Genomic DNA, 8,459 nt, shown 5'->3' with positions numbered 1-8,459 from the left:
TAGACAGAGGGTACCAGAGTAAGAGAAACACACAAACATTACAATATATAAAAATATATATATATAATTTGTAAATTTGCTGCATTCCATATTCTCATAACCCAGCATTTGAACAGAGCAAGCCACTTGGTAGAGTTTTTAGCTTCAAGCTTTGCTTTTTGTCAGTAGTTTAAGAAAACCAGTAATCTAAAACAAACAAAAGTTGTAGGAGTAGGAAGGGAAGGGGGAAAATAAGAAATAAGGGGAGTGAAAGGACATATTTGGTGGCCTCAAGACAGAGGGATTAAAAGTACACCTTGAATGAAGTAAAATTGTCTGAGGATAGAATCTCAGATCTGACTTTGACTAATTTTAAAACTTAAGCAAGGTATCTACATGTATCCTCTTATATCCTCTCCATCAGTAAGCTGAGGACAATGATAGCTACCTTACAACTCAAGGCATATATGTGTATATAGAGACTGAAATAAATATATAGATACATATCATGTAGTAATTGATACCCAGTGGATGTTCAATTAATAGTAGGTATTTTTTTTTAAGATTTTATTTATTCGACAGAGATAGAGACAGCCAGTGAGAGAGGGAACACAAGCAGGGGGAGTGGGAGAGGAAGAAGCAGGCTCATAGCGGAAGAGCCTGATGTGGGGCTCGATCCCACAACGCCGGGATCACGCCCTGAGCCGAAGGCAGACGCTTAACTGCTGTGCCACCCAGGCGCCCCCAATTAATAGTAGGTATTACTACTACTGCTGCTGCTGCTGCTATTATCATTATTACCACAACCTGCTATACCTGGTAGAGACTAAGTACTATGAAAAGCAAACACTGGTATGCTCAAAAAGGTACTTAAATTTGGTCCTAGAACATTCCAAATTTGTGTTTCATCTTTTTTATTTATTTCTCAAATTAAACTGATTAAAGTTTAATAATTTCTTATGCTTATGTACTTCCTTATAATTTTCAGAGGACTTTCAAAAACATTTATTGTTATTTAAACTATATTCAACATTTTTTGGTATACTCTATCATCCTTACCAAGTATAATTCTGAAGCAACTGCAGTAGTATACTTAGAATTGTCAAATTATGAAATGACAGAGATGCAAAATCATTTAGTTCACGCTTCATTGGCATGGGAAGAAAGTGTGACCTAGGAAGGTTGAAACAACTTGCCCCAAATCACACATTATAAGTAGTAATTATCATCATTAGGGAAATACAAATTTAAATTTTAATGAGATACCACATCACACCCTGTCAGAATGGCTAAAATTGAGAACATAGGAAACAATAAGTGTTGGCATGGATGCAGAGAAAGGGGAAACCTCTTACACTGTTGGTGGGAATGCAAACTGGTGCAGCCACTCTGGAAAACAGTATGCAGTTTCCTCAAAAAGTTAAAAATAGAGCTACCCTATGACCCAGCAATTGCAGTACTAGGTATTTACACAAAGGATACAAAAATACTGATTTGAAGGGACACATGCACCCTGATGTTTATAGCAACATTATCAACAATAGCCAAATTATGGAAAGAGACCACATGTCCATATATACTATTACTCAGCCATCAAAAAGAATGAAATATTGCCCTCTGCAACAATGTGGATGGAACTAGAATGTATTATGCTAAGCAAAACAAGTCAGTCAGAGAAAGACAAATATCATATGATTTCATTCACATGTTGAATTTAAGAAAGGAAACATGAATATAGGGGAAAGGGAGAAAAAAGAGAGGGAAGCAGTGGACGCTTGGGCGCCACATGGCTGCCAGCCTCCTGCCCCACTGGGTTCCTCTGCAGCCAGCTGGAGGCTTGGAGGAAGGCCTTGCTCTGTGGCCCCCATGGCCTGTGCTTCTAGACAGATTGACCAGCATACCCAGCCATGCTATTCTGAGCCTCCACTGCCTTGATCAGATAGTGAATGTCAAAAAGCAGTGTCTGATAAATATGAGGACAGCAGGAACTTTGGGCGACCCTGGCTTTCTGGATGAGACCACCTATGAAAGACTGGCAGAGAAGACACTGGACTCCTTAGCAGAGTTTTTTGAAGAACTTGCAGGCAAAACTTACACATTGGAAGACTATGATGTCTCTTTTGAAGTAATGTTTTAATAGTTAAACTGGGTGGTGATCTAGGAGCCTACTGATCAGCAAGCAGACCGTAAACAAGCAGATCTGGTTATCTTTACCCTCCAGTGGGCCCAAGCGCTGTGACTGGATGGGGAAGAACTGGCTGTATGCCCACGATGGTGTGTCCCTCCATGAGTTGCTGGCCACGGAGCTGACTAAAGCCTTGAAAACCAAATTGGACTTCTCTTCTCTGGCCTATTCTGGAAAAGGAGCTTGATGCCCAGCCCAATTCTAAAGACATTAACAGCTATAAAGCCAAGCCCCCAGCTCTGTCCTGCAGCTGAATGTCTGGTTTGTTCAATTCCCACTTTTGAGGACTGTTGCATGGTATATAATGGCACTGTGAAAAGAACGTGTTGCCTCCTACCCTCCCCCAAGTTCGGATTTTTAATTTCCATAGTGTTTTTGGATTTATTGTCTGATTTCCTCCCTCACAGGATATCCCTTCTCTTTTATAATGTCCATATACTCATACATTTATATATAACCTTACACCAAAGAAAAATAAGAGGAAGGAAAAATTCCAGGAGGAGAAATGACTTGATTTCACTCTTCAGTGAAAGGACTTGACTGCATAAAACCACATGAAGAACGGCTGGCGGACCTCAAATGAGACTCCTTAAAGAGTTGCCTATAAAAGTTTAAGAGAGAGACAGAGAGAAGCAAATCATATGAAGGGGAGGTGGGTGGGGGATGGGCCAAATGTGTGATGGGCATTAAAGAGGGCACTTGTGATGAGCAGTGGATATTATATGTAAGTGATATTTAGTGATAAGAATCATTAGATTCTACTCCTGAATCCAATATTACTTTATATATTAACTAACTAGAATTTAAATAAAAACTTGAAACAAAAAAGGGTGAATTTTATGTGAGTTATAAAAATAATAATAATAATTTCAACAAATAAACATAGTAGAATCAGAAAAAAAGTAATTCTGAAACACTTGCAATAAATACAAATAAATACCAACAAAAGCTATCATAAGAAAATGTATTTCCAAGTCCAACCAATAGACCAATCATTCTAAAAGATGTTTAATAAAAAAAACTCAACAAAAAATTTGGACAGTTTTCATATCGTTTGCGATGCAATGTGTACCTGAGACTAAGTATGTCAATCTCCACAGTATAAATATATTATTGACCTAGTAGAGATGAGTATATTTTGTCTATCCCACTAATATTTTATTTTGATGTAATTCCATTTTGAGGAGAGTTTCTTTATTCTTATAATAAAAGACCAGGAAAAGAATGCAAAACTATGTCTATTTTGGGGTTTGGTATTTTAACATGGTACTCCTGGACTTTGTTTTTCAGTTGGCTAATCCTTTTGGTAATATAATACATTCATGATCTTCTGTTCTCATCTTTTCTGGTTTTTCCCCAGGAAAAAAATCACTGGAATTAATACAAAGCTCTTATCCTCTTCATGTTCAGTCTTTTTGAATATTATAAGTAAAATATTCACACACAGCAGAAATAAAAATGTGGACATTACCATATTACATGTATAAATATTTAAGTGATTAATTCACAGACTACCTAAAGATTATTAAATTAAAATCCACATACTAGAACAAATATTTACTTAGTTTTCACTATATTCTCTGCACTGGATTTAGCATTGTATATTGTTATTATGATGAATCCTAATGATCACTGTCTTAGGTCTTTTTTTTTGTTATATCTTGACATTTTTCAGATAATGAAACTGATACTAAGGAAGTTTAACTAATTTGCTTATGGTTACATAACCTGAACTTGATCCAAGATTTAACTGACTCTAAAGTCTGTTCTCTTTCTACTAGACTATGCTGCTCCCAAAACCACTCAAATATTGTTTAGAAAATCTAAGAAAAAAAATTCTTCTCAGGATTGGTCCTGATCTGATATCAAATAATAGAATTTTTCCCTGGGTACAAGCTTCCAGGGAAACATTCCTCCATCCAGTTCTCCCTATTAATGCCAGAGTATTTGGTGGTTGCATGGGTATCAGAGACAGTAGTCACAAAAGCAATACCTGGGAGATTGTGCCTAACTGGAGATAAACAAATTATAAGGAAAAGGAAAACGAAGTTCTGATGGAACCTGTACTGCACAGAATTCCTACCTTCCCCTTACACTGCCTTTCCTTTACACCTCCCATAGTTTACTTCCTTATTCTTTATTTCTTTGTTTTTCCTCATCCGCCTGCTCAGATCCAGCACATTTACCAGTAACTCCTGCCCAAAAAAGGTGAAGTATTGAGAGAAAATATAAAACTATACTAATATATCCATAACATTCTCTAATCTCATTTTATACTGATATTTCACTATTAAATAGTTCTTGTTATAAGTGTTCCTGATTCAGTTCCTGGTATACACAAAGCCTTAATTTACGTGAATAAATGTATATTTTGAGATTACTGTATACGTTCTTCAAGCTTTTAGTATAATATCAGGCACATGGTGTGTGCTCAATAAATATAAGTTTACGATGATAGTGATGATAAAGATTATAATAATACTAGACCTGGTATATTAAAAACTGTAGTTTGTGACACTAGGGTACCATTTAACTTATCTCAATGACTACTGTTCAGTGTCTCCCAGTAAAGCATAGAGTTTATTAAGTTAATGTAAGGATCTTTAAAGCACTACTTTGCACATTTAGATGTTTTGGGTATTTAAAATTCTACTTTTACCTCAAAAGAGGCTGACATATGTGACAGCCAGCCAGCACAGAATTTCAGAGAAAACTGATCAGACAAAATGAGAATCCCCACAGAATGCTGGAGTCTACCAAAATTAATGTCAGCAATCAACTAAAATTGTGAAATGTATGATAACACACATCTGATGGGTTACAAGGAAAATAACACCACTCAAGGTTTCCTCTAAGAACCACCATCCTTCTTACCCAGCCAATACCCACTGGCTTATACACTGACACCCTGGGAAAATACTTATATTATTGAGGGTCTCTTTGGCATAATGTGTAAAGACTAGAGCAGGCCCCAGTGAGCTAGTTTCTAAGAATGTATATGGATTACTTAATTCCTAACATTCTCTACTTCCAATGTACATTCAATAAGTCTAAAATTCTTTAAAATTCCATGCTTGAGCGATTTTGGAATTTAACTTTAAAGAAAAACATTTTAAAATAATTTAAATTAATAAGCAATTAGAATATATTGTCTGTCCAGAAAGTGAGAAAATCATTATTGGCAATAGTTTTGGCTTGGCTTCGGAAGCGAATATATTGACATTTGCAGATGCATAAATTTATAATATTAAATAGTTTTGATTCAAACTCACTGATCATGAAAGACTATGGGCAAAAAAGAACTCTGAAGAGTCAACGTTGGCTCCATTTAGTCTGGGACTCTGGAGAATGGGTGTTCACTGAGAATATAAAACTTCTCCAAACTAAAGAGCTCTTTCATGACTCTCAAAAGTAATCTGGAAAACTTTCAAGATCAGCCATTCTCCTAAAATTTTCACAACTTTGTGAACCTAAAAGTGCCACGGGAAATTTTTTTGTGTTCCTTTCAAAACTCCTTAAATTTCAGAAAAACATTAATAATAATTAAAAATTGTCAAATATGTAAGAATATTTTATTCTATTGTTGAGACTGAGGTTAAAAAAGGAAGTGGAAATTGTTTTTCTATTACTAGCAAAAAAACAGCACTGCTGTAATTCCAATGGACATATTATTTTGTATTTTAATGGATAAAAGCAATCTGTTAGTTAAATGCATTTAGACACTCGTGCAGAGTATTAAGTGATGCTTTACAATGTTTGCAAAACTTTCAATTGAGGACTTTTTTTTCTAAAATGCAAATGTCCCTGCATTATAGCTTTTCACAGAAACCTTATTTATGAGCATTTGCTTATCTTCTCCCATCTCTATACTCTGCCTAGACTCGGCATGATTGTGATATGAACATAGATGGCAGATGGACTTTTGATGTAGTTAATCATGACTGGAGGCATTCCAAGATATTGGTCCTGAAGAAACATGGCAGGGCATTTGTGTAATGATATATAAAGCAATGGAGTTCCTGCACAGTTTCTCTTCTCATTAAAGCCTTTGAATTTCACCCTTACTGCCTTTGAATAATTGCTATTAAGTAGATCTCTTTAATAATAGTGAGAGAAAGAAAAAAGCTATTTCTGAATAATATGTTTATTGTTGCTCAATACTTAATCACTGGAAAAGTCAATTGCCTGTTTTCTATACCCGATTGTAGAAAATTATTTGGTTAATTGTTTTTATATGTAAAATGTTGATAAATCATCAAAACCACTTCTGCAAGTATTAAATGTTTTCTTAATCCTGATAGTGAGAGAATAAATTTATAATAAATCCAAAAATAGAGGGAAATATAGTGACTGTTCTTCCTGAAATTAAAACAAGAATAACAATCAACTTTAGACGATTCTCATTTATGTAAAATCTCATTTTCTTGAACAATTATATTTAACCAGTTAAAATATTCATCCATTATCCTAATGTAATCATTCTTCCCATTAACTGACAGACCAAGTCTCCCTTTAAGGAAGCCAAAAAGTCAGGCTTTCCTCTGAATTTCAGACTTTTCTATGAAAGTTAGCAATATTTATGGTCAAACCGATAACAGAATAGAAAATAGAGGATTATAACACCAAAGTCAGGGACAAAATTCTTAGGGGAATAAATTCAAAAAGCAAATGTGTACTGAATAAAGTGGAGATATTCCTGCTAAATCAGTGGCATTAATAGACATTATTTCAAGCTTAGTCCTTTTATACAGCAAACATCCTGCAAGTTGCCTTTTGGAGCATTCCCTATCTCATAAAAAAACTGTGTGATTTCAAAGACTGAAACAACAAAAAGGCCAGAGCAACTAATGTAAAATAGAAGACTAATGTACAGAGATGCCACTTCACTATGGAAATATCTTAAAAAGAAGTGTCAGAAGCTGAGAAATGAATAATAAATATTGTTCAGTGAATATGACCACCAAGCCATGACTTGCCAATTTCAAGAAGTTTCGTATTCTTCAAAAATAGGGTCAATCTGCTGCTAATTGATTTGGAAGTTTCCATTTCTCTAAGTCACATTTCTTTCTTCATCTGATGTACAGTTCTTAGTGTATTTACTTTTTTTCATTTGTAATAAAAAGCTCTGATATTAAAAACAAAACAAAAAGCTTATTGTTTCCATTGATCCTTGATGCACTAGCTTAATATTTGTTTCTATTCTTTTAATATAGATTTTTCTTAGAGCTATCCTCCTGCTTATCACTTTGGTTCCTGCTAGAGCAGCCCTTTGCCTCTGCCTTCTTCTCTGGTTGTTTGTTTAACATTTGTTAACGCTTTCCTCTTTGAAAGATATAGCTGCCTTCAGGATTCAAATTAAAGGAAGTATTATTTTAAGAGTAACTTATCTTGAAGGCTATGATCTACATATTTTCACCTGGCACATTCTGGAGTATCAATTTCATATATCTATGCACTTAGTAATTTCAATATTCTTCTCCTTTGAAATATGACTTTATCCAAAGCTTGGAATTTAGGACAGAGTTTGTCTATGTAGAGATAGCTGTAGTATAGAATTGACATGCTTAGCACAGTAATAGATGATACAACTTCACTATGCATAACAATGTAGCACTGAATAAGTGGTCTCTTTTCACTTGTCAAGCTAATTATTTCTCAAACCTTCCTAATTGTCTTTAAAGACACCAAGTGATGGGTATTAAGGAGGGTATGTGTGGTGATGAGCACTGGTGTTATACACAACTAATGAATCATTGAAAGCTAAAATAAATAAATAAAATAAACAAATAATAAGAATGAAAAATAAAGTAAAATGTTAAAAAAGACAAAAATGGTTATAAAACTAAGTCATCTGTTTAATTTTCTCATAATAAAATATGTTATATAATCAGAAATATTTTTCTTAAATCTATTTCCTGGAAATTTATGTCCCCTTCACATTATGATCCTATAAGAAAATGAAACATAAAAATGAAACATAAAAAGTTCCGTAGGAAAGATTTGTTTGAATTCTAATATTGTTATACTATTATGTATTCTATGATTGTACACCCAGTAGTTGCCCTGAAATCTGGCTAAGAACCAAGAACTAATGTCATCCTACCATTGAGAGGAAATGGAACAAAAGTTTCAACTCCCTTTGATATAACTTATCAAGTTCCTTCCTCAACTGCCCCCAAGTGAGAATCCAAATGTATTCTCCATTACACTCCTCTCCCCCCCACACATATATTTAGCACAGATAGCTCTTTTCCTGTCCTCCATAATATTAAACTTAAGTTTAATTAAAGGTCTG

General features: G+C 34.5%; 1 pseudogene; it reads left to right on the top strand.

Annotated features, from left to right (window-relative positions):
• The first annotated feature begins 1,765 nt into the window (after positions 1-1,765).
• On the top strand, positions 1,766-2,369 carry LOC123792348 (frataxin, mitochondrial pseudogene; annotated as a pseudogene).
• Positions 2,370-8,459: the final 6,090 nt, after the last annotated feature.

This window comes from Ursus americanus, chromosome X, assembly GCF_024610735.1.
Source record: "Ursus americanus isolate L20-20 chromosome X, mUrsAme1.1.p, whole genome shotgun sequence".
In the NCBI taxonomy this organism is placed as follows: Eukaryota; Metazoa; Chordata; class Mammalia; order Carnivora; family Ursidae; genus Ursus; species Ursus americanus.
This window is presented reverse-complemented; position numbering and strand designations above follow the sequence as displayed.